Genomic DNA, 24,648 nt, shown 5'->3' on the forward strand with positions numbered 1-24,648 from the left:
ATTCCAGTTCCAATTAGTGGGCGCGACATAAATGATGAATTCTGCAACAAAAGGGCAGTCAAAAAGGTAGGAGAATCAGGAGAAAGGAATATCATGAAAACTCAAAAAGAAGAGAATATTAAGAAGGAGAGCATTAAACGCTGCAGTAAAATCAAGAAGAATGAAGATTGAGAAGAAGCATAAGATTTGGCAAATAAGAGATCATTGCTAACCTTGGGGAAAGCAATTTCAGTTGAATGATAAGGTTAGAATTCAGATTTCAGTAAATGTAAAGGAAAGTGAGAGGAGACAAGCAGATGTTGAAATATCAGAGCTTCAATGTAGATATTGATTTTTTATGGATTTTGGGGGACACTGAAGATTAGAGAGAAGGGATGATCGTGGAGAGCAATTTACTAGAGAAGACAGGAGAGATTGGAATCAAGGATAGATATAGAAGGATTGGCCGTGTTGAAGAGAAGGAATACCTTTTTATCAGAGTAAAGAAAAATGGTAGGAGATGATGTCGAGGGCTCATAAAGCGAGTATGGAAGAAGGAATTTCCAGTGAATGGTCTTAATTTTCTCAGTAAACTAGGTGAAGAATTCAACTAAGACAGTGGGAAGGTTTAAAGAAAAAAGTGGAGTAGTATGGAAAGTGAGGTAGAAAATCAGGGAGATACAAAAGAATTGTCTTATTTAAGTGAGGGACCAGTTGAGATTAGAAAATGTACACTTGTAGTGGAATCAGCCAGCACTGTTGACTGACTTCTTCCTGCTCCATTCAGCAGCACGTAGGTAAGAGTATAAAAGCCCAATCTGATGGGAGCAATATGGGGTAGAGTTCTGGCAAGGTATATACGCCAAAGAATGGGATTTAACACAGAACAGAGTGCAGAGATGAGCCGATGCACTAAGAGGTATAAGGGAGCAGAATGTAGACTGAGAAAAGGGAAACGGCCTGGGCAAATACTGAGAGGTCTAGAGAGAAGGGCTGGTTCTCTCTAAGACTAAAAATAGGCTTTGGAGGAGGAAGGTTTAGGAAGTGGTGGAAGGCAAGGAGACCAGGAGCTTGTTCATGGGAAAGACATGGGGGGGGGGGGCAGGCGGAGAGGAAGGGGAGGAGAGGGGCACAAGCCTGAGGGGGAGAGGGGCACAAGCCTGAGGGGGAGAGGGGACAGTAGTGGGAAGAAGGGGCCACCAGGTGGTGCTGTTGGGGCACGGGCAGACCACCCGGTTGTCCCCTGAGGGAAATATGAGAGTGTGTTTCCTACAGCATCTAGTCAGGATTCTAACTTTGCTCTCCTCTTTCTGCTCTCTTTTCTCTGTCTCTGTCTCTCTTTCATCCCCTCCCTTTCCCCCTCACTCTCCCTCCCCCCTCTGTCTTCCTCCTCCTCCTCCTCCCTCCCTCTCCCTCTCTCCTCCCTCCCTCCTTCCCCTCCCCCGTTCCTCTCCAGCTCTCTGTCTCGCGCGCGCTCGCTCGCTCTCTCCCTGGGCAAAGTGGTGTCTCGTTTCCACTCACCGCACCCCTAGACCGGGGCTTTGCTGAAGGGTGACCAGGGCCCAGTCCTCAACCTGTCAGTCTGACTACGAATACGCCCCTCTCTGCCGCCGGACTTCCTGAGCGACCCCAGTGGCAGCGGATTGAGAGGTGGTCTTGGCGGCCACAGGAGTTGGTGGCTGGGTTGTTTTTTTTTTTTTTTTTTTTTTTTTTGGAACTGAAGAAATCCTGCTGAAAGAAGAGAAAGAGGAGAAGGAGAAAGAACAGGAGGAGGAGGAGGAAGAGGAGGAGGAGGAGGAGGAGAGGGCGGGGGTAGAACTGTTGACGTTTCTTAAATGGATGGGAGACGGACGGGCCCTTTCCATCGGAACACCCACCCCTGCCCAGCCGGGCACAAAGCCTCCTCGGTGCAGTAGGGAGAGCGAGGGAGAGAGAGACGCGCGGGGAGAAGAGAGGTAAGGAGCGACTGGATCAGACCGGCACAAAGCGGGGCCGGGGGATGCCAGGGGCTGGGGGAGGGGCGCGCGGGAAGCGCGGAGCTTTCGTGCGGGTGCTGTGTGGCGCACTGGTGGCTCTGTGGCGCCCCGAGCGGGAGGGGGGTGGGTGTGTGCCGCTGAGGGCGGGGGGAGGGAGTGGGGTGTGGGCGTGTGTGTTGTGTGTTGTGGGCCGCGCAGTGGGTGTGCTGCTGTGGGAGGAGTGTGCGGTGGGTGTGTTGTGGAAGGTGTGTGTGTGTGTGTGTGTGTTCTCCATCATAGTGCGTGTATAGGAAAAGGGGATTAGTGGGATGCGGGGGGGGGAGGGGGGAGCAAACGCTGGGTCTCCGCTGTGAATGGACTGGAGAAGAGAGGAAGGGAAAATGCGGGAGGGCTTCTGTGGAGGAGGGAGAAATAGGTAAACGGGCGGGAGGTGGGGGGCTGGGCTGAGAGCCCGTCCTACTAAAGAACTCAAGGGCTGACAAGCACTACACCCCCCCCCCCCGGTCTCCCGTCCGACTATAGATTGAGAACGAGGCTGGCGGAGGAGAGGGAGGGCGGCTGGGCCGACGTGTAGTGCGCATGCTCCGGGCTTGCAGGAAGTGTCCTCCGCACCGGCCTAAGATGCCCGGGCTCTTCACCTCGCTGCTAGTCGTCCCTCCCCCTGCCTGGTCCCTCCCCCCTTCCTCCCCCTTCTCCCAGCGGCGGACCGTGGGACTCTGTAGCCTCCGGAGTCCGGGGTCGGGGGCCCCCGGAGTGCTCGGTTGCGCGCGGGCAGGCAGGCAGGCAGGCAGGCGAGCTTAAACTCGCGTTGCGGGCGCTTCAGACGTCACGCGGCGGGAGGGCAACTGGGCTCTGCCAGCTTTTTCCCGACTCCCGGGAAGCCTGAGCCCCGGAGCGTGCGCTGGCGCCGTCGCCCTCCCCAGTTGGGGATGGATGGGCAAGGCCCCCGAGCCCTGCAGGGGCCCGGCCTCGCACTGTCCCGATGATGCTCCCACCCCCAAACCCGTTCACCGCAGGGATTGGTGCTTTAGGAACGGGAGACACGAAACGGACCTGAAATAGCCTGTCATGACTGAAATAGACTAGGCCGCGAGCTGTGTTTGCAGTCGGCCGGGGAGAGGCCCCAGCAGCTCGGGGCTGCTCCCTGGGCGGGAGGGGGAATCCAGGAAGGGAGGGGGGGTCCGCAGGGAGGTCTCGGCCGGGCTGTCTGGACGGCGGAGCTGACCGGGCCTGGCCCGAGCCCAGGGGCGCCGCCAATCCCGAACTTCGATGCAACGGCTCTAACAGCCACAGGGGGAAAGGGAGAAAGCAATGATGTTTTGGATTAATTTTCGTATCATTTTTGGAAGCAGAGTTGGTTAAGGGTGGGGGTAGGGGAGGAGGAAGAGAAATCTAGAGGTCTGAGCTTTCTCTGCGATTGTAGCCCGCATTTCTATGGTAAAAAAAAAAAATAAATAAAAATTCATGCAGATCCTACGATCTGAACCCTGCGCTTTGCTGATTGTGAGAGATGAATGAGACTCAGAGCCTCTTGTTGTCCTCGGGGCTCTTAGAGTCTAGCAATGGAGATAAGACATCTTCATTGAAAAAGATAGGGAGCTATTCCAGGCTGTATATGAGCTGGGCTAAAAGAAAGGCCCATCTAAGTAAATGACAGCGATTCAGAGAAGGATGATGGGAAAGATATTTAGATTAGAACAGACGTTTCCCAGAGTTTTGGGAGAGTTTCCTCCTTAACTCCTTCCCCTTCTCCCCTCCCCCCAACTAGGAGCCCTTAAAGCCAAAGATGTGTGCCAAACACACACACATACACACACACATCTTGAATTCACTTCAGTGGAAATAGAAACCAATCCTTCACATCCACCTCCTCAAATAGCCTTTGAAGGAAGCCTTTCCAGTCTACTCAGCACCTGATTTTTTAAGTGCCCTATTTATTGTTTTGTTTTTCATCTTTTCTACCAGCCCTGTGCAGAAAGAGGTTATCCATCTGTTTGCAATACATTTTCATTGCTGCTAGCGAGCTATTGGGACTTTTCCGACGTCATAGGAGAATTATTTTAAAAAAAATAATATGGCGTATTATAAAGCTTGTACCTGTTGTGGTTTCTGCCTTTTTTTTTTTTTTTCTAACTCCCCTTCTTCCTTTGTTTTCATTCAGATTTGCAAGTTCCTTTGCAAACAAATATAGATCCAAAGCAACCTTCTTCTTGTTGCCTTTGGAGGGAGTATGGTTGGATGCCTGTGGGTGGGCTTTTCTGACTGGAAAGGGTGCGACAACCTTCACAGAGAGGAGGAGAAAAGCCCATCATGCTGAACTCACTAAGCAGTTTCTGGGAATAGACATGATTACTGCTTGACTGACAGTCTGGAAATGCAGTCACCTGCAGCACCTACAGGATGTGAGAAGATGGGGCATTTAATATCAGCATAATTCCATCTGCCACAGAAGAGGACTGACTGTGAAATTAAAGCCAGATCAGCCTGCAGCTCTTGGGAGCTAGAACATAGGGCATTCAGGAGATAGGAGAAAAGGCAGTGAATTGAGATTCTGTTATCAGAGCTAATAAACCACTTAATCTCCAACCAAGTCACTTCTCTCTTGGACCTCAATTTACTCTTTTGTAAATGGGGCTAGGTTACAAGTGGCCCCGGGTAGCCCAGATATTCTCTGATTCAACTCTAGTATTCTATGATACAACTTCAGAATTTCAAAAGACACATGATTGTGAAATAATTATGACACCTGTTGATAAAGGACTTAGTCGAGTTTGCTTACCCCCCCTTTTTAGCCCCTCCTTCATTTTTAATCAGAATGTTAATTTTCATTGAGTATCCATCAATATAGTACACTCTAAACTAGTGCAGTTTATAATCACTTCTGTGCCTTAGGGAACAATTAAAGGTTTGTTTTTGGTGAGGAGCCTCTCTGAACTTGGGCTGGTCTTTCAAAGAACAACACAATTAAGCACCAGAATTTTAACCAAAGCCTTTCCAACTTGAAGGAACCTGCCAGAGCTTGCAGAACCCTCTAGAAATCAGGACCATAAGTGGCCATAAGTGAAACGGGAGAATAGAATTTTAGTGGAGAATCTTATAGTTTACTCCTCTGTGATTCAAAGTTCATTTAACAGTTGCTTACTTTTTATTAAGCATTGTACTAGGCACTGAGAGAGATAAAAGGGAAGTATATAATTAAGTCCCTGCTCTCAAGGAACTTAGAATCTAATTGAGAAGAAGGCACTGTTTCTCACACACACAGAAAACAACAATTAGAGATAAATTTATCACCATATGCTGGGTCCTTAGAAGTCAACTAGCTAATCCCACTCTTCTATTCCCCACCCCCACTTTACAAATGAAGAAACTTAGTTTAAAAGAGGTAGAGTGACTGACCACCTTCAGGTCACTTGAGATGTAAATGGCTGATCTGGGTTTTGAACTCAGGATCTTCTGACTTTATACCCAACACGCTTTCCACTGTGGCTTGCTATGCTGGGGGCTAAATTAAATTGTGGGGTGGAGACTCAGGTCTAGAAAGAGAGAATTCATGGAAAAGGTTTCCATGAAGAAATTGGAAAGTTCAAAGAATAGATAGGAAAAGAGACCAGAGGACATTCTAAGTAGAGAAAAGACTAGGGGGGCAAGGATTTTGAAGCAAAATGAGCATGTCCTTTAAAAGAAGAGATACTAGAACCAAGGGAAGACCTTGTAGGGAGATGTGGTTAGATAGGTGAAGTAAGGCCAGGCCTCAGGTGATTATTTCTCACCTGATCTGGAATGTGTCATTCCCTATCTCAAAAACCTTTCATAGCTCCCCATTGTCTTGAGGTTAAAATGAAAACTCCTCTACTTGGCATCTAAAACCTTTCACACTTGTTCTAGCCTACTTCTTGAGACTTAGTGTACAAACTCTCCTTTACATAATACTTGCACCAGTTAAACTGCCTGGCTTGCTTTTCCATCTCCCCATGTCTTTTTACAGTCTGTCCTTCTTATCAGAAACACTTTGCCTTTTCACCTCCATCTCTTCACCTCCTAGCTCCCTTCAAAGCTAAACTCAGGCCTTCTTCCTTCAAGCAGGTTTTCCTAATTCCCTCAGTTGGTAGTGCCTCCTTGTTTTATTTTGTCTCTCCTACATTTACTTATCTTTGACCATATTACATTTTTCTCTACCTCCCCTTTCCACCCCCCATGGAATATAAACCTTTTGAGGACAGGAGACTATCTCATTTTTGAATGTACATCTCCTGCTCCTAGAAGATTGTAAGTACTTAATAAGTACTTGTTGACTGATTAAATATTATCATATACACAAAGCCACACAAATATTCTCATGTTCTTACTACATACAGTGACAGCTACAAATTCTTCTTGCTTGATGGATTTAACGGTATAAATCAGGCAACCTAGTAGATCATAAGAAGCAGAGAGACAGTGATATTTCCAGGGGGAAATCAGTACTTTACATATTTAGCTCCATTCACTGAAGAGTCCTTAAGATTTATCTGCATTATATCCTATGCAATAAGGAAGCAGCAGAAACCAGTGCCCCTGTTGAACAGAGAAGATTGAAGGCTAGAAAAGGGGAAAAATAAGGTTACATTGAGTCAATGAAAGACTCATACAGTCATTCACCAGAATTTTATTGGGCATTTATTGCATATAAAACACCGTGCTAGGTGCTTAAGGGAAAACAAAGCATAAGGCAAGTCCCTACCCTCTAGCAGCTTACAGCCTCATAAAGACAATAATACACACACAAGTAATTATGGTACAATAAGAGAGAGACAAAGTTCAGAGAATGAATAAATAAGCTCAAGCTTGTGAGGAAGTAATATTCTGGTGGCATTTAAGCTGGGCCTTAAAGGCCAGGTTAGAATTGGACATTTGAAAAATCGGGAAAGTCCAGTTTAGGCACAAGGGAGCCAAAAATCTCATGTCTATGTAACTCACCCATAGATAATTGCCTCCACATCTCCAACACATGTAGCACCTCGAAAAAACCTTTACAAATGACCTAAAAGTACCTGATTTAAAGATTCACAGACCCAAATCTAAGGGGCAGGATAAGAGAGAGAAAGACAAAGGAGCAGCAATAGAAAGACAACCTGGAGACTGAAATACATAGAAACAAAGGGGAAAGAAAATTTTAAGAGGAGGGATGGTCAGCTGTGTCAAAAGTTATCAAAAATCAAGGAGCGTGAGGATTAAGACTAGGGCATTGAATATAACAATTTGGAGAACACCAATGATTTGGAGGGAGCAGTATCTGCAGAATAGAGGGACAGAGGCTTAATGTCAAGGGATTGAAGTGTGAGTGATGAAAAGCAAAGGCAGTAGGGGTAGAATAAAATTAAATAAAATAAAATAAGATGGAAGTTTGAGTCAATGGTAGGATCAAGGGAAGATTCAGGACTTGTACCTCTACTCCAAAGCTAGTCTGCTGTGTCTTCTGAGTAGACTGCCCTTTAAAGCATTTGGATGAGGCTTGGATACAATTTGATTGCTACCTAATTTTGGTTAGTCTCCAGGCATGGGCTGTCTCTAAAACAGTTGGCTCTGGGGAAAAGATTTGAAGGGGAGGAGGAAAGAGAGGATGTTGCTGGAGAGATATCGTCATTATAGGATAGGCAGGAAGATCATTGAGTTCCCCTATCAGGCATTTATGTCCTCCATAGTCTGTCCCTAACCTAACTTTCCAATTTGATCATTCACTGACATCCATGTCAACCAAATTAATTTTTATCACATCTCCTAGACATACCTTGAATATTCCCAACATTGTGCTTTTGCTCACTGTCTTTTTTTTTTTCATATAGAATGACTTTCATTCTCCTTTCTACCTAACTGAACTCCAGCCATCCTCCAATCCCCAGATGTAATCTCCTCTTCATCATGAAGCCTTCCCTGACAAGCCCATATTGGTCTTTTCTAAATTCCTATAGTACTTTTTTATTTTTTACCACTCATTTTGCATGGATCACATACCACACGCCTTAGATACTTTCCCATGAGTATTTTTCTCTCCCCTAGAGAAAGATAAGGGAATAAGCATTTATATACTAACTGCTATGTGCCATGAACTGTGTTAAGTATTTTATAAATATCTCATTTGATCCTCACAACAATCCTGCAAGTAGGTGCTGTTATTATTTCATAGTTGAGGAAACTGAGGCAGAGGTAACCACACAGCTACATTTAAACTAACAAAGATAGTCAGTTCCTTACTCCAGAGCAGATTCTGTATACACTGCATCTCTTACCTGCCCAACAAGTCTATAAGTTTCTTGAAGATTTATCAATTTAGTTAAATATTTAATAAACATATGTCTGGCAATCCATAGATATTTTAAGCAATATAAAAATGAATTCAATGGAGTTCTTGCCATCAGAGCTTATGATCTAGAAGGGATAGCAGTAGATGCACAAATGAATATAATAAAATTCAAAATAGTGTATGTCATATAGAAATACAAAATTCTATTGAAGTCTGTGTGTGAAATAGTCTACAATTAGTTGGTAAGATCAGGAAAGACTTGAAAAAAGTATCATTTGCCCTGGGTTTGCAATTTGCCCTGGATTTGGCAAGTATGAGTAGAATTTTGAAGATATAAATGTAAGAAAATATTTTAAAGAGGAGAAACAGCACAAGAAAAGGTATGGTGGCAAGGGAGCAACAAAATTGTGTTTAGAGAATATGTCCAGTTTTGCTAGTAATCAATACATAAGGAAGTAGTGAGAATTAAGGCTAGAGTGATTAACTAGGACTCGATTGTGGAAGCCTTGAATACTAGACCAGTAAGTTTGAACTGTATTTGGTAGACAAGCCATTGGAAGATTTTGAACAGATGAGTGATATAATCTATTTTTTAAAAAAGGTAATTGGAAATAGAGGAACAGAAGTGTAAAAGATGACTTTGAAGTCTGAACTTGAATACCTAGCAAAATGGTGGTGACAACAAAGAAGTCAGAAACTGGGTTGGGAAGAAAAATGAGCTTTGAAATACTTCCCAGTCTTTAAAATCTAGCTCCAACCATCTATCTTCTAATGTTCATTGATCCCCCCAGAAGAAAGTTATCTTTTCTTCTTCCAGCCTTATATAGCACTTTATGCCTCTTTGATGCTTTTAGTGTATTCTATTCTATAATATTGTTTTATATTTGCTGTATATGTAGTACTCCCTAATTCAAACCAGTACTGGCAGTTTGGGTCCACAAAGAGATCATTACTATTATTTCTAGAGATCTGGGTGTAATCCTAGGGAGGACTATTCGAACCTGTAGCTTATGAGCCCCCACTAGTGTGTTTCTGCTTAACAATCAGCCAGTAGACTCAATTCTTTAGCAAAGGTATTAACTCAAACACTGTAACAAAAATAGGCTTTACAAAGTATTTCCTCCACAAAAAAGTGTACTCTCCCATAAATGCACAAATAAGTTTATCATTTAGAAGAGTAGATACATACTTAAAGCACAGTGGTAGTGAGGCATGCACATAATTCCTTATGAAGCCACAGCAACTCATAACTCTAGAACTGTGGGGCCTTGCAAAGTGTGCAGTCTTCCTCTGGAGAATCTTCATAAAGTTTGCTGCAAAATATGGTATTGGTGATAAATCATGCCATTGTTCAAAGCTTGCTTGTTACCAGACAATGGGCTGATTTCTCACAGGCAATGGTGCCTCAGGTGGACATTTCAGTTTACTGCTGGGCTGGGTCAAATAGGTTGCTCAGCTGTTTTGCCAATCAATGGGGTTGCTGCTGCCATAATAGACCCAGTATTTTGCTTTATTTGGGGGCAGCTATTGATACTGCTGGATAGACTGTGACAGGCAAATCACTCAGCTGTTGAACTCTTCTCGGATTGTTCCATTTCTGCTGGCCAGGTCAATCCAAAGGACTCCCTGAGTTTGTTCTTTGATGGGCAGCTAGTCTGTTACTAGGACTTTTCATAGGTGAGACTATGTTCTTTCAAAGGGATTGCTACTGTGCTCTTTTTGCTAAGGCAATGACCCTCAGCCTAGGGTTAGCAGAAGTATCTTTTTTTTTTTTTTTTTTTTTTTTTTTTTTTTTTTTGGCTTTTTTAGAGCCTCAGCTATGATGTTTTCTACTAGCAGGCAGAAGTGGGGAGATATCTAGACTCTCCTTTTCAACAGTGCTTCCTGATTCAGAGCAAGTTCCCTCCGTGAAGGACTCTATATTTAAGGTCACCAGCCTTAATTCAGCCAATAACACTTCCCAGACTCCTTTTAGATTCTTAGTCAAATGAATGCCTAAAGATGAAAGTATAAATTAATTTTGTGCCCCTTCATTGTCTCTTCATATTCAATTAAGCTATTTAAGTCTAGAATACTTCCTAAGGTATAGATTGTTTCTTCTTCACCTGAAAATATTTTTCCTTGACATTTTAGCTTTTCTTTTTTCACCCCTTATGACTTTTAGTTTTGCTAAGTTTCAACAGGTTGGATTGATAGTATTGAATATTTGTATATCAAGTAATCTAATGAATATTTTATTAAATGCCAATTACATTTAAAGCACTATGCCAAGTACTGGGGGTAAACACAAAGATAAAATAAAAAAATAGACGCTCCCTCCAATGAGCTTATAGTCTATTCAGATGAGTAAGGTATATGTTTTTTATCCTTCACCTCTCCCTTCCATATACATACCTTAGATTATAATTTCAATTAAGGTATGCACTGGTCCATGTCTTCATTATTATTGGGGTTCCCTATGTCTAGTCTATGGTAGATGCTTGAATGAATTAATTCTGTTTTGGACAGGTTTATATCATCCATACTTCTTTGTATCTCCTGAAGCATCTAGTGCAAGGTAAGGGTTGATTATTCATTGATTGATTTTATTGATTAGATGATAGTTCCTGAGGGAGTTCATTGGTGGAGAATCTTAGTTGTGTTGGAGAATCTTAGTTGTGTTGCATGATGGTGAGAGACTTAATGAAGTTAAAGGGGGTAGACTGGGTTTGTTCACTGAGAAACTGGTTCATAAAAACTAAATTTTAAAGTGCAAAAACTGTGTTTAAGTAAATCTCAACTCCTCTTCTTCCACCAGTCAATGTACATCTATTTATGGAATCCTGACTAAATGCCATATTCTATGCTATGAATGGAGGGGCAGGACTGGGGGATGGGGTTAGACATAATAGGAGACATAGCAACTGTACTAGAGGAAAATACAACCTGACACAAGTAACACATATGAAGCAATTAGAGAACAGTACATGGCAGTATATAATTATGAGTGGAATTGTGTGACATAGATTCTAAGTATCACCAGAGTTCAGGGAAGGGAGTTTAGTGTGGGCTAGGTTAAGGAAAGCTTCGCAGAGAGGTGACTTTGTAGGAACCCTGTGCCTGAGGTAGGATACAATGTGAAATGTCTGCCTAGCTATGGTTAAACCAACTTATCCTATTTCTGCAGGGATAGAGATAGATATTGTTCCAGCAGAGAACCATAAGGATAGCTTTTGAGAACTCTCAGACTGGAAGATGTTCTCTGGGGAAGGAAACTTTACATGGATGGTATCAAACAGGACCTGGGTTATAGTGGTTTGAGTTCCTTCATCTCCAATTATGAGTAGGTTTAGGAGTCCTTTGATTTTTAAAGTGTTATCCTAAATTCTGCATTGTGCTGATGGTCCCTTACAATATGTTTTATTGTTTTAGGAACAGTAGAAGTGATTACACAAATTTATAGGATTAGGTAAGGGACTGGATGGAAAAATCAGGATTAAGTAATATCTCAACAAGCTAGACTGATAAAGTGAAACTAATAGAATGAAATTAATATTTAAAATTATGCACTTTGATTTTTAGAAATCAGCTACACTGTACAAGTACAGAATGAGTGAAGCCAGAATTAATAGCAGTTCTAATGTAAAAGACCTCAGAATTTGAGTCTACTGCAAGTTCAATATGAATTATCATTGACTGATAAAAAGCTAATATAAACTTGGGTTTCATTAACAGAAGTAGACATCTGAAATAAGAGAGGTGAAAGTCCTACTGCTTTCTGTAATGGTCAAAAGTGTTTTCTCTTTCGTCTGTACCACATTAAAGAAGAGGCAATGACAAGGTCCAGCCCTAGTTGAGGTCCCCAGGACTTCTTGTTTGAACAAGATTTTCCTAATTGGTCTCCATGCTTCCAATCTCCATCTTCAATCCTTCATCCCACATACACCAAAATGATCTTTCTAAAGAACAGGTCTTATCATTCTATTTCATTATTCTACTCAAAATTCATTGGTGGCTCCTATTACCTCTAGGAAAAAATATAAATTCCTCTGTTTATCATTAAAGTTCTTCATGGACTTGTATGAACTGATGCAAAGAGAACATTGTATATGGTAACAACAATATTATACAATGATAAACTATGCATGACTTGGCTATTCTCAGCAACACAATGATCTGAAGAACTTAATGATGAAAAATGTAGATTGAGATACACTTTTTAAAATTTTATTATTCTTGAGTGTGTTTTCTTTTACAATATAACTAATGTGGAAATGTTTTATATGGTTGCACATGTATAGTCTACATCCAATTGTTGTTTTTTTCTCAGTGGAGAAAGAGAGGGAGAAAAGGAGAAAATGTGAAACTAAAAAAATTTTTAAATGAATGTTAAAAAAATTTTGTTTATATGTAATTGAAAAAAGTAAAAATTAATATATTTTTAAAATGAATTGTCCTCAGGTAGCAATAGCTCTAATGAGATAACCAAATCTTTAAAGAAAGTTAGAAAGTCATTTTTACTCTCAAAAAATAAAATTCATAGTCTACTTCTAGCTTCCCTTTCCAGACATTTCATATTACTCCCCTTCATATAATTTGTCCCAAAGAAACTGTCTACTTATTCTCTAAACTGTTCATCTTATTTACTATTCATTTATACATTTGCAAAGGTTCTGTTCCATATCTGGAATGCATTGCCTGTTCATCTTCACTTCCTAGAATTCTTAGCATCCTTCACCTCCTATAGGAAGTATTTTCCGATTCCTCTGATTCTTTCTTCTCTCAAATTATTTTATACTTACGTCTCTGTAAGTATTGTATCATCTCCCATCCCCCACTCCTGCCTAGAATCCAAGTTTCTTAAATTCAGGTCTTTTGTTGGCTTTGACTTTGTATTCCCAGTACCTAGTAATAGTACTTGGAATGTGATAGGTGCTTAATAAATGCTAGTATATTTAAATTACAGGATAGTGAGAAATCACTGAAAGAACTAGGGATACTATCTGAAGTCTGAAAAAGAGAAGGCTTGAGAAGGGACCCTGTAATGTATGTAAAGAGCATGTTTAGGAGCCATTTGATGAGGGAATAGATATTCTGTATAGCACCGAAGGAATTGGACTGATAAAGGCACATTGAAGAGAGGCAATTTTTTTTCTCACGATAAAGAACTTTTTAACAATTAGAGCTGTCCAACAGTTGAATGAGTTGCCCTTTGAAATAATGAGTCCTCCGTCACTGAAAATGCTCAAGCAAAAGTTAGATGAGCACATATTAGAGATATCATAGAATCATTCCAGCATGAGGTAGGAAGTTTGACTAGATGGTCTTTTCCATCTCAAAGATTCTATCCTTTTATGAATGGTCACTGAATCAACTGAGGATTCCTGCAGGCAAACCGTTTTGTGATTTGGATGAGAAGAATCTCAGCAGTAATAAAGTGAGAGGTTGGGTTAAAGTCACCAATGGCATGAAAGAATATATAGAATAAAAGGCACAAAGGTGTGAGAGTACAGGATTGAATTGACCCATACCTAAGTGAAAATCCTATGGATTGGAGAGTTAGGTGATATAAGAGAGATTAAAATAAGGTAGCCTTGAAAATAGTGACTACTAATTCATCAAAGATTTGCCATTTTGGAAACTCACCCTTCCTGGTCATGCATGAAACAGGGTAAAAATAGAATGAACATTGGACTTAGGAGTCAGAAGTACTGGATTCTAGTCCTAGTTCAATGACCAGTTCAGAATGCAGAAGAGAAATCACTAACATTCTTGGGTCTCATTTTCCTTTTCTGTAAAATGGTGATAATATTTGCACTAACCTCATTAGCTTTGTTGTGAGGATCAAATGAGGTAATGGATGAACATGCTTTGTAAATACCAAGTGTTTATAATATAATTTAGCATATGCATTTTATTTCCACATTAGAAATTAAGTGTATGTTATTACATATTATATTAATTATAATATAAATCATCATTACTAAATAAAAATTACCTTACCATAGTAACTGGGATTATAATAATTTTATGCATATGATTATTGAGACTTGCAGAGAAGGGGCAAGAAAAAATTAATTAACTAAATTCTGTTGGTCACTCCAAAGAAATTACAAGACGTTCCCACTGTGCTGTATTCTAGTCCAAAGTGAAGAAGCTTAGCCTGAATAGCACATTGGGCATTGTAGGCTTTAGTCCTACACCTTAGATTTCTAAATGAAGGGGAAACCCAGCTGATAGAACCCTTGTGCCTGCCATAGCATTGATGAGAATGTCAAACATGATCCTTGCCCATAGACAAGAGTCCAACTCTATTCCCTTTGGTTCTTGACCTGCATAAATAAAAAGGAAGGAGAAATGCAGGGCCTAGGAAGAGGGAGAGCATTTTTTTTCATAAAAGGAGGGGTCGAGAGATGAATCGGTTTATTATCTCTTTGAGATGAGCACAGAAAAATCTATACTGAAGGCATGAAATAGCAATAAAAATGGAATTTTTGCCAAAGCAAAATTAATTGAGTGAATCTCACTCTTGAAGCTAAGCTGTGAGCTAAGGCTTATGAGTGCAATATGAATAAGACCAGCCCCTTCCTGGATTTGCTCCCCCAAGGTTGATACCTGCCCTCTACCCTTGAGGACAGGCTAATTAAACAAAGACATACAGGGACTCTGAGGATTAGGTAGTCATTTCAGTGGTGACCTCTACCCATTGTCTTCATCTAGCTCAATTAAGGAGCTCTCAGCCTCAGCTTCCTACATTTAGCATCCACTCAAGCCAAGGAGGCCCCATACTGGAAGCAAAAGTCCTATGACAAGAAATAGTCACTTTGGATTCTCAAAGAAAACTAGGATTTACAAAATCTTTGTCCTTCTTTTACATGAATTTCTATACCTCCAAAGAGTGCTATGAAAGCCTTAGGTTGCAGTCTTAGAATCTCAGAGATAGAAGGGACCCCACAGGCCTCTATAATACATCAATAAGGGACCATCCTCCAGGGATGAATATCTGACTACTACTTGAGATAACCCATTCCACATTTGGAGTGTTCTACTTTTTAGTGAGGCTTTCCTTATATCAAGCATGAAAAATTACTTTCTATAACTTTTACATACTGTTCCTAGTTTGGCCTCTGGGACAAAGCAGAATAGATCTAATCATCTTCCATAAGACAGTCCTTCAAATATTTGATTATGGCTATTTTGTCTATTTGTACTTTGTCCCTAACCCCCACTCTTAGACTGAGTCTTCTCTTTTCCAGGTTAAAAAAACTCCATTTTCTGCTTCAAACAGTGTACAAGATATTCTTCTGTTTCTTGGTTATCTTGGTTGTCCTCTTCTGGACAGCTTGTTATGTCTTTCCTAAAATGTAGCACTCAGGACTAAACCCAATACTTTAGATCTAGTCTGACTAAGGCAGAATTAGTACAGGAGGATTATCACTTCTCATTCTGGGCACAGTTAATGCTGCCTGGGATCACATGGAAAAACAGGATGGTAAAGAGACCCAAATTTTGGGGTTTCTGGATCCTTTTACTTCTCTCAAAAACTATTGAACTTAAAGAAAGTGGTTTTTATTTTTCTGGGTTATATCTATTGATATAAATTATTATTTATCTATTAATAAATTTAAAATTTTAAAAATTACAAAAAGAAGGTTAACCTTCTTCACCCCTGAAAAGCACTTCAAATTACATTTTGAGAATGGCTGGTGTGATGAAAAGGTAACTAACTGGTCTTAGAGTCAGAAAGAACTGGATTCAACTTCTGTCTTTGACACATACTGGTTGTATGACTCTATCAGTGCCCCAGATAATTCTCTAAGACTATAAGATGCAGATCAGATGTGAAATGTGCATTGGTAGATGGCATTCCATCCTTGAGAGTTCCTTGTGCCTTTGAAATCAGAAATCTGTTCCCCCCAAACAAAAGCACATTAATTTTTGTGACAGCCATCTTATACCATTATCTGTTTTGTAATTGATCTTATTCTATGAACTAATATTTGTATACTGAATGTTGAGCATAGTGCCTGCCACTTAGTAGGCACTTAATGTTTATTGACTAACTAAAATCCCTAAGTCTTTGAGTTTTTTTAAATTTTATTTTCTTTCATGAAATGTCTTCACCAGCTTGTACTTTTGAAGTTAATTTTTTTGAACTTAAATGTAAGACTTATTCCTATCACATTTCTTGAAACAGTGAGGTGTTATGAAGTAGGAGGAAATGGATTTGGAGTCAGAAGACCTAGATATGATTCCCTCTTACTACATATGTGGGACCTTGGGCCAGACACTTAATCTGAGGCAGATAGGTGACAAAGTGAATGGAGCCTAGAATCAGGAAAACCTGAGTTCAAAGTCAGTCTCAAATATTTGCCAATTATATATATGCCTAGGCAAGTCATATACCCTGTATGCCTAATTGTGAGCATCAGTTGACATATTTATAAATCATTTAGCCCTGAGTCTGTAGGTGGTTAATAAAAGCCTATTTCTTTCCTTCCTTATTTTCACTTCAGCTTTCTCATCTATAAAATGAAGGAGTTGGAGTAGATGACTTCTGATTCCCCTTGCAGCTCAAAATCTATGATCCTGAATTGCATCTTATTAGATTCAGCCGGTTGTTTGTGCCTATTGAGTTCTGTCTGGATCTGGCTCTATGATTCATCTCTTCCAGCTCTGAATCACCTGCAAATTTGATAAGCATATCATCTAAGTCTTCATTCAAATCACTGATATATATATATATATATATATATATATATGTGTGTGTGTGTGTATGTGTGTGTGTGTGTGTGTGTGTGTGTCACAGGACTAAGGACAGATCCTTGAAACACTTCACCTCCAGGTTAATGAGTCTGGACTTTCAACCAGTTTTTGATCCATTCAACTATGCTGTCATCCGATTCATAGCTCTCCATCTTGTCAAGGATAGTAATATGGGAAGTTTGTCTGGTAGATTTTTGTTTGTTTACTTGTTTGTAGGGAAAAACGGGATCAATGAATCCTTCAGGTAGAAATTGAGGCATGAAATTCAGTGCCTTGTAATTATTTTTCCTTAATCTTGGGAATTCTAGCTATAGCCCAGATTGACTGCCAACCAGTCTTGATCTAGCCTAGGGAAAGTTTGGTTTGCAGAGGGCTGTCATTTTTTTTACCCTTACTTCCATCCATTGAGTACTCCTTCCCTTGGATGATGCCCTCGGAAAAATGGCCTTTCTCCAGCTTCACCAGCACTGCTCCCCTCCACCATCTCCTACCACCACCCTCAATTTTCACATGGTTAGACATGAGAGGCAAACATGTATTTGTTACTTTGAAAAGTAGACAAGATACTGGTAGACATGAGAGAGTGGAAATCCTACCTCTCTTGCCCTGGAATCTTCTACATTTTAATGGACAGCCAGCTCCTGCCAGCAGAGGAAAGGGAGTCATCCTGAGTTTCTGAGTCCTGAGGCAGAAAGATCAAATATATAGTGAGCAGCAGAAAGCTGGGAGCTAGTATCCTGGAATAGTCCAAGGTGGGTAAGGATAATGAATTCAGACATTTTCCTCTACTCCCTTTGATGCCTGTCCTCTAATTTCAGGATCCTAAATTCAAACTCATACCACATGGCCCCATTTCAATCCCTTATCTTATACTAGCAGCGACAATCAGATTACTGAAAAGGAAAAAAACAATCTGCTTGATTGACAAACAACAACAACAACAAAAAAAAAACCCCACCACATTTTTGCACAAAAGGAGAGAATGGGAGGGAGCTGGCTAGCTTGCTGTTACTGCTGGGGCTGCTTCTGCTTCATCCCTCTTCCCTAATTCTCAGTCCCCTCCCCCCCACCCCCTCCCTGGTGCTGACAGCACTTAATTCTACCAGCCAGACACTCTGTGTTCTGACTGGCTGAGTTCAATGTCAGGCACTCGGCAGCGAATGTCATTGTCAGCCCTGTTGTCTCTGCTACTACAAGGGTTGCAGTGATCCCCTTAAGGAACATCAGAGACTGGTATTGAGGAATGCTATGGGAAAATCTGTCGTCTTGGAATTACTGCCTTCCTCATGCCTGTCCCCTCCATTCTCCCCTTCCTCTCTGCTCCCTCCCCCAGCCCTTCACCCCTACAGCTGGCTGACTGCATATTAGGCTGGGACAATGTAGGAACAGTAAACAGCATTGGAGAGGAAGCTGGGGCCCATCAGGTAGCAGAGAAAGACATTGGATCCGGAGGGAGCACGGCACAGAAAGCAAACAAACAAGGCTTTGTGAGGTAACAGATTGGATTCTTAGAAGGGAAGTGAGGGATGTATGTGGGGGAGGGGAAGGCAGACAGGCTACTAGGATGAAGCTGAGAAAGCTGAGAAAAAGGATGGGAGACGATACAGTTGAGTGCCAAGTGGACAGGCTGTGAGCCTTCGGGCCAGAGATGTCTGTCCCCTCACTCTCCCAGGAATAGGGGGAGAGTCACTCCTAGGACACAGACAATTAAGAGCCTCCTCCTTCCCCTGACCTCTCCACTTCCCAAAGAGGATGTCAGGCAACTGAGACCCTGGGCTTCTAGTTTTCTCTCTTTTCCTAACTGACCGGGCGTGACACTTCATTTCTTAGGGTCTCAATTGTTTTCCCAGAGTCCTGGAACAACCAAACCACTGCCCCCAGATTAGAACATTGCTGGGCTGCTTTAGGGGTTAGCTGAGTCTCTAGGATTGATCATTTCTCAAGGCTGCAATGGCTGGATTCAGGACTCAAAACAGAAGGGAGGAAACTAAGGCAAACTGAAAGGGATGAAAAGGTAGCAATTGTGAAACTTAAGTTAAATTTATAAACATGAAGAAAGAAACCAGCTCTGATGAGCTTTTCAGCCTTCCTCAGGTAGAGTTCTAGCTCAGGGGCCTGAAGAGGGAGAGAGCAAAAGATCTTCTGGGGGCAGCTAAACTGGTTGGCAGGGAGGGAATAAAAAAATGGGAAGAGGAGCTACTGAAATGGCCTCAGGGAAAGAAGAGACTTAAATTCTGGAGGCTGAACCAGGCACCAGCCAGCAATCTCATGATTCCTATCCAGACATTGTCCTCCATTCATCCTAAAGCACCACTGAAACCCATTTCACTGCCATCCCCCTCAAAAGACTGCAAGTGGGTATCTGAGGTGTCAGAGTGGAAAGGTATCCATGAGAAGCAGTCAGGTAGGCAGAAGATGTATCCATATTCACCACATCTCCTTCAAAACAGTTCTCTTGCTCCAAGAGCTGGGTTCTCATTTTCACTATAGAAGAAAAGGAAAAAATTTCTCTGAACCTAACCTCCTCACTTCCTGCTCTAGCTTTTCCCTTGTAGATGACATTTCATTCCTTTCCCTGTTCTAAAACTAGTTTTTCCTGCAACCCAAAAAACTTTCTCTAATTCCTATTCTTTTTGCAAATGTAACAATAATTAATCCATTGGGCCCAGAAGATCTGGGGCACCCTTTCCCATAAAAGGCCCCCAATTCTAAGCTTATTCAATCAAAGAGGAAAATGGATGCTTAAGAGAGGGAGTAGGTTCCTTCCTGTCTTTGGAACTTTATACCTCCATTCTGAAGTCCTGGGGGAAATAATTTTATTCTTGGATATGGCTCAAATCTAGGGTCCCCCAAGACATCACAGAAAGTATTCACTGTACAATGTAGATCAGCTATGGGCAGTGATGTGCAGGTAAATTTTTAATTGTGCTGAAAAATATTGGCTCTCCAAAAGAAAAATATATATATACCCATGACACTTTTAAGCTTAATTTAGATTCATTATTAATTTTTTCCTATCACTTTCACAAAATAATATATCAAGTCCTTATTTGTAGCATTTGTTGAATTCTATAATGTAAATGCTCACACTGAAAATTTAACCAATAGCTATGACTATGTATAGGAGAGCTGTTTGTTTCCACAATCCAAAAAATGCTGAAACCATGGAAAATTCATATGTACTCATTGAGAAAGACTTAAAACATCAAGCAATAATCCATAATTCTTGTTATACTTCTCCCAGGAGTTTGAGATTTAATTCATTAAACCACCAAACAGCAATTTCACCTTCACCTCAGCTCTGTATTATCAGAGCAACTCCTTTAATGTCCATTTCTTCTGGAAAGCCAGAGAAGGCATGGCTTGGGTTCTTTTCTGGTCATCTTCTCTGAACAGGTATAATTTTAGAAAGCTCCTGGTCTCATACTCTGAGGGTAAAATCCAGGAGCTCCCATACTTCAGAGGTAGGTATTCTTGAAAATGCATATTTAATGATCACTGTTGGTCATCTAGACTTAGAGAAAAAAACACAAAACACAGAATTCAGGTACAATTTCAAGTATCACTTAAACTGTCTGTTCATTGCCATGCTCAAGAAGCCTTTATAGCTACTGGAAATTATGGAAATATGGTAGTTACCTACCTTCCTCAAGAGTGCTAAGGAAAGCCTTACATAGTCCACACACTCCACAGCCAGAAGAAAAAGTGCCAGAAGATGAATCAACCCTTTCTGAGGTAAATTGAATGGGTTCTTCGTCCAGGCTCAGTAGTCTCTTTTACTTTGTCCTTCTTCATCTTCCCACCTCATCCTCTAAGTGCTTTATAAGGAAACCAAGAAACCAAGGCAGCTAGATGGCATGGTAGGTAGACCATTGAAGTCAGGGAGATATGAGTTCAAATGTGACCTCAGGCACTTCAATGCTCTACCTTTTCTTTTTCTCTATTTAAAATTTTTTGCTAGTTGTTTCTTTTATGTCAATTTTTATTTGGGGATTGGAACTGGCCCTTTTAAATACTATATTTATACAGACTATAATCTATATTTAAATACTAGCCAGGCAATAAGCTTTGTAAAATGTCCAATATTTGTTGAATTTGCATAACCTTGGGGAAGATTGTAATCTTCAGGACCCACTAGCTATAGTAAGCATGGACCTTCACAAAGCTGTTAATTGTGGGACTTTCTAAAACATCATGCTGAATGCATTGCTGGAAGTCTTTACATGGTATTTAGGAGGTCACTGAGTAATATGCCACATGACCTTATTATGACACTTAATGTAAGGCATTGGGGAGGTACTGAAAAGAATAATATTTGAGACTTTCCAAGTTCCCAGATAACTTTATAGAATTAAATATGTAAACAAACATATCAAATTCACCCAGTTAATTCTCTGGATATAGCAATTATTTAACATGGAGGAGAGTGTAATAGAAGTAGAGTATCCGTGGAGCTAAGTCGAGCATTTGTGGTCACTTTAAGGGATATGTGTTCAGCTCTGAAGGGCTGTGAGATTCTTTGTTCCTTGTGACACCAGCAGGGGAGAGGTGGAAGCTTCAAAGAATATGGCCACTGAACCAGGAACAGCTGCCCACTCAGTAGTCTTTAAAGGAGAGTCAGCCTCTGTTCTTGCTCTCCTGAATGTATACTGTGGAATTCTCCAAGACTTTCCAGGATGGAGTGACGAGGAGAGGGAAAGGAAAGCTTCTCTTCCTCGGAAGTATGATGGCTAGAGTGCTGTCTAGAGGTGCTCAAGCATTGACCTTGAGTTCCTGGCTACCTGAGATATGGATTTGGGGAGGAGTGGCTCACTGAGGACGTCAGGAGTTTCTGGGTTTCTTAGAGCTAATTTGCAGCAGGATTTTTCTTCAACTATATCTGTGTGTATACCGCTGTTGGGGAGACCCTTCACCTAAGCCATACCTAATCTCTTAATGATTTCCCCCTACCCAGGGGTCCAAGGTGGGAGCATAAAGAGTCAGAACTAAAGAATTTGTACAGAGGCCAGGCTCTCCAGTACTGAATCTGATCCACATGAGCCAAAATCCAGACCCGTTAATGGGAAAAGATGTCCTCTGCTTTCTCGGATCCAATTTGTTGTTACACTAACAATGTAGGGCACCAAGTCAGACAAGTTTGGCTAGGAGGGCAGCCATAGTATCAACAGAGAAAAAAACTCTGCTTATTTGTGCCCCTTCCTGAAACTGCTTCTGCTCTTTTGTTTTGTTTTTCATCTTTGCTTTTTTGCATCACTATCACTACTTTCCAACTCCCCCTCTACTCCTCTAAGAGATGCCCTCCTTTATTTGTAACAAATATGGGCAAGCAACAACAACAAAATTAACGTTTTGGCCATGTCTGAGAATGTATATCTCATTGTGCACTTCCAATCCATCTTCTTTCTGCCAAGAAGTGGGAAGCATGCTTCAACACTAGTCTTCTGAAGTCATGGTTGTTTTCTTAATTGATCATAGATCTTAAGTAATTCTTTTTTTATTATTAACTTGATAAATATCAGAAAACATGAGCATTTCCAAATTCAAAGAAGTCCAGCTAGGATAGTAGAAAACATGAAATCATATAACAATTTAATAGTTTAATTTTAAGAACACATACATGTGTGTATATATAATATATGTTGTATATGTATATACTATGCATATTGTATGTGTGTATTCACACATATATATTTATTTATTTGACATAATAGTTCTACCACTGCCCTGTTTACCTGATTGGTCACTAAATAAATCAGATATCTTTAAGTCTTTCAGAGTTCATTCACGATACTAAACCTGTACTCCTAATTTGTTGTTCAGTTAAATGGGGTCATCATAACCCCAGGGATTTCTTGGCTGAGATATTGGAGTGGTTTACCTTCTCCAGCTCATTTTACAGATGAGGAAACTGAGGTAAATAGGGTTAAGTGAGTTGTCTAGACTCACACAGTTAATAAGTGTCTGAAGTCAAATTTTAATTCAGGTCTTTTTGACTTCAGGTCCAGCACTCTATGCACTGTGCCATCTTTGCCTGCCCCATAATTGCCATTTTCCTCTTTTGTCATTTTTTGCTAATCTACTGAATGTGAAAACCTTAGAGTTATTTTCATTTTCATTTCTTTCATTTTCTATGATATGGAAGATTTTTAAAAAACAAATTTGATTGTTAGTCATTTGTATTTCTTTTCTTGAAAATTATCTTTTTAAATGTCAGCTAGGTGGCACAGTGGATAGAGCACCAGTCCTGAAGTCAGGAGGGACCCAAGAGTTCAAATCTGACCTCATATATTTAACTTTCTAGCTGTGTGATCCTAGGCAAGTCACTTAACCCCAACTGCTGAGAGAGAGAGAGAGAGAGAGAGTGTGAGAATTATCTTTTTATGTTACCTATTAATGTCTTTTGACTTCTTACCTTTTTGTTCTTATATATTTATATCAATTCCCAATTTATCTTGGAAATCAGACCTATATTGGAGAAATTTGCTGTAAAATTTTTTTTTCCCATTAACTGTTTTCCCTTATAATTCTAAGCAGATTGATTTTTTGTTTTTGTTTTTGTTTTTGCTGAGACAATTGGGGTTAAGTGACTTGCTCAGGGTCACACAGCCAGGAAGTGTTAAGTATCTGAGATCATATTTGAACTCGGGTCCTCCTGACTTCAGGGCTGGTGCTCTATCCACTGTGCCATCTAGTTGCCCCGCAGCAGATTGATTTTTATTTGCAAAACCTTTTCAATTTTATGGACAATCAAAATTGTCCATAATCTTTAGTGATCATCTCTATTCACTATGAAGTTAAGAATTTTCTCTGATCCATAATTGAAAGGTATTTCCTTCTCTTTTCCTGTATTTTTTTCTGATATGATGTTGTATATTTGTCATGTATATATTTGTTAATATAGTTTGAGATGAGCTTAATTTGTGTAAACCTATTTTCCAGTTTTCCCAGAAGCTTTGCCAGATAAGGAGTTCTTACCCCAATAGTTGGTATCCTTGGAGGTTTTGAGCACTATGCTTTTATTTTTTATTACTTCTGGATCTTATTTCATCAATTATGCTGATGAAACTTTGTTTTTTAAAACCAGTACAACTATTTTTGATGATTATTGCTTTATAGTAGAGTTTGAGATCTGATACTATATATATCCCTTTATTCCTACTTATTTTTATTATTTCTCTTGAAATTCTTGACCTTTTGTTCTTCTAGATAAACATTATTAGTTTTTTAATTCTATAATGTGACCCCTTGGTAGTTTATAGTATGGCACTGAATCGACAAATTAATTTAGGTAGTATTTTTATTAACTTCCAAGAATGAACAATTAATATCTTTCCAATTACTTGTCTCCTTTTATTTCTATCAAGAGGGCTTTGTTATTTATCTTCATGTATGTGGACTCCAGGTATTTTATATGTTTTATAGATGTTTTGAATGGACATTTTCTCTCTTCTTGCTGGGTTTTGTTAGTAGAATTATGCTATTTTTGTGGATTTATTTTATAACTTTCTGTTTTGCTGAAATTATTGTTGCAATTAATTTTTCATTTGACTCTAAAGTTCTCCAAATAAATCATCATGTCATAAGAAAATTATTTTTAATATCTTTCTTGTCTGTTTTTTCTTTAATTTCTTTATCTTATTTTATTGCAATAGCTAGCATTTTTAGAAC

General features: G+C 40.3%; 1 protein-coding gene and 1 long non-coding RNA gene across 6 annotated transcripts in view; one reads left to right on the forward strand and one right to left on the reverse strand.

Annotated features, from left to right (window-relative positions):
- Positions 1–1,588, reverse strand: part of LOC116419282 — a 61,934-nt gene extending 60,346 nt beyond the window's left edge. The window contains exon 1 of one of the 2 annotated variants that reach the window (XR_004229552.1): positions 1,501–1,588. This is a non-coding gene — a long non-coding RNA (uncharacterized LOC116419282). The remainder of the gene's footprint in view (positions 1–1,500) is intronic. The other variant, XR_004229549.1, reaches the window with a different exon arrangement.
- Positions 1,589–1,659: 71 nt separating this feature from the next.
- The window catches only part of RAI1 (retinoic acid induced 1), a 299,466-nt gene continuing 276,477 nt past the window's right edge, over positions 1,660–24,648 (forward strand). For all 4 annotated transcript variants that reach the window (XM_031938382.1, XM_031938413.1, XM_031938432.1 and 1 more), the window contains exon 1: positions 1,660–1,934. The gene's annotated coding sequence lies outside the window, so the exon portion shown is untranslated. The remainder of the gene's footprint in view (positions 1,935–24,648) is intronic.

The sequence above is a fragment of the Sarcophilus harrisii genome, chromosome 1 (assembly GCF_902635505.1).
Source record: "Sarcophilus harrisii chromosome 1, mSarHar1.11, whole genome shotgun sequence".
NCBI classification, from domain to species: domain Eukaryota; kingdom Metazoa; phylum Chordata; class Mammalia; order Dasyuromorphia; family Dasyuridae; genus Sarcophilus; species Sarcophilus harrisii.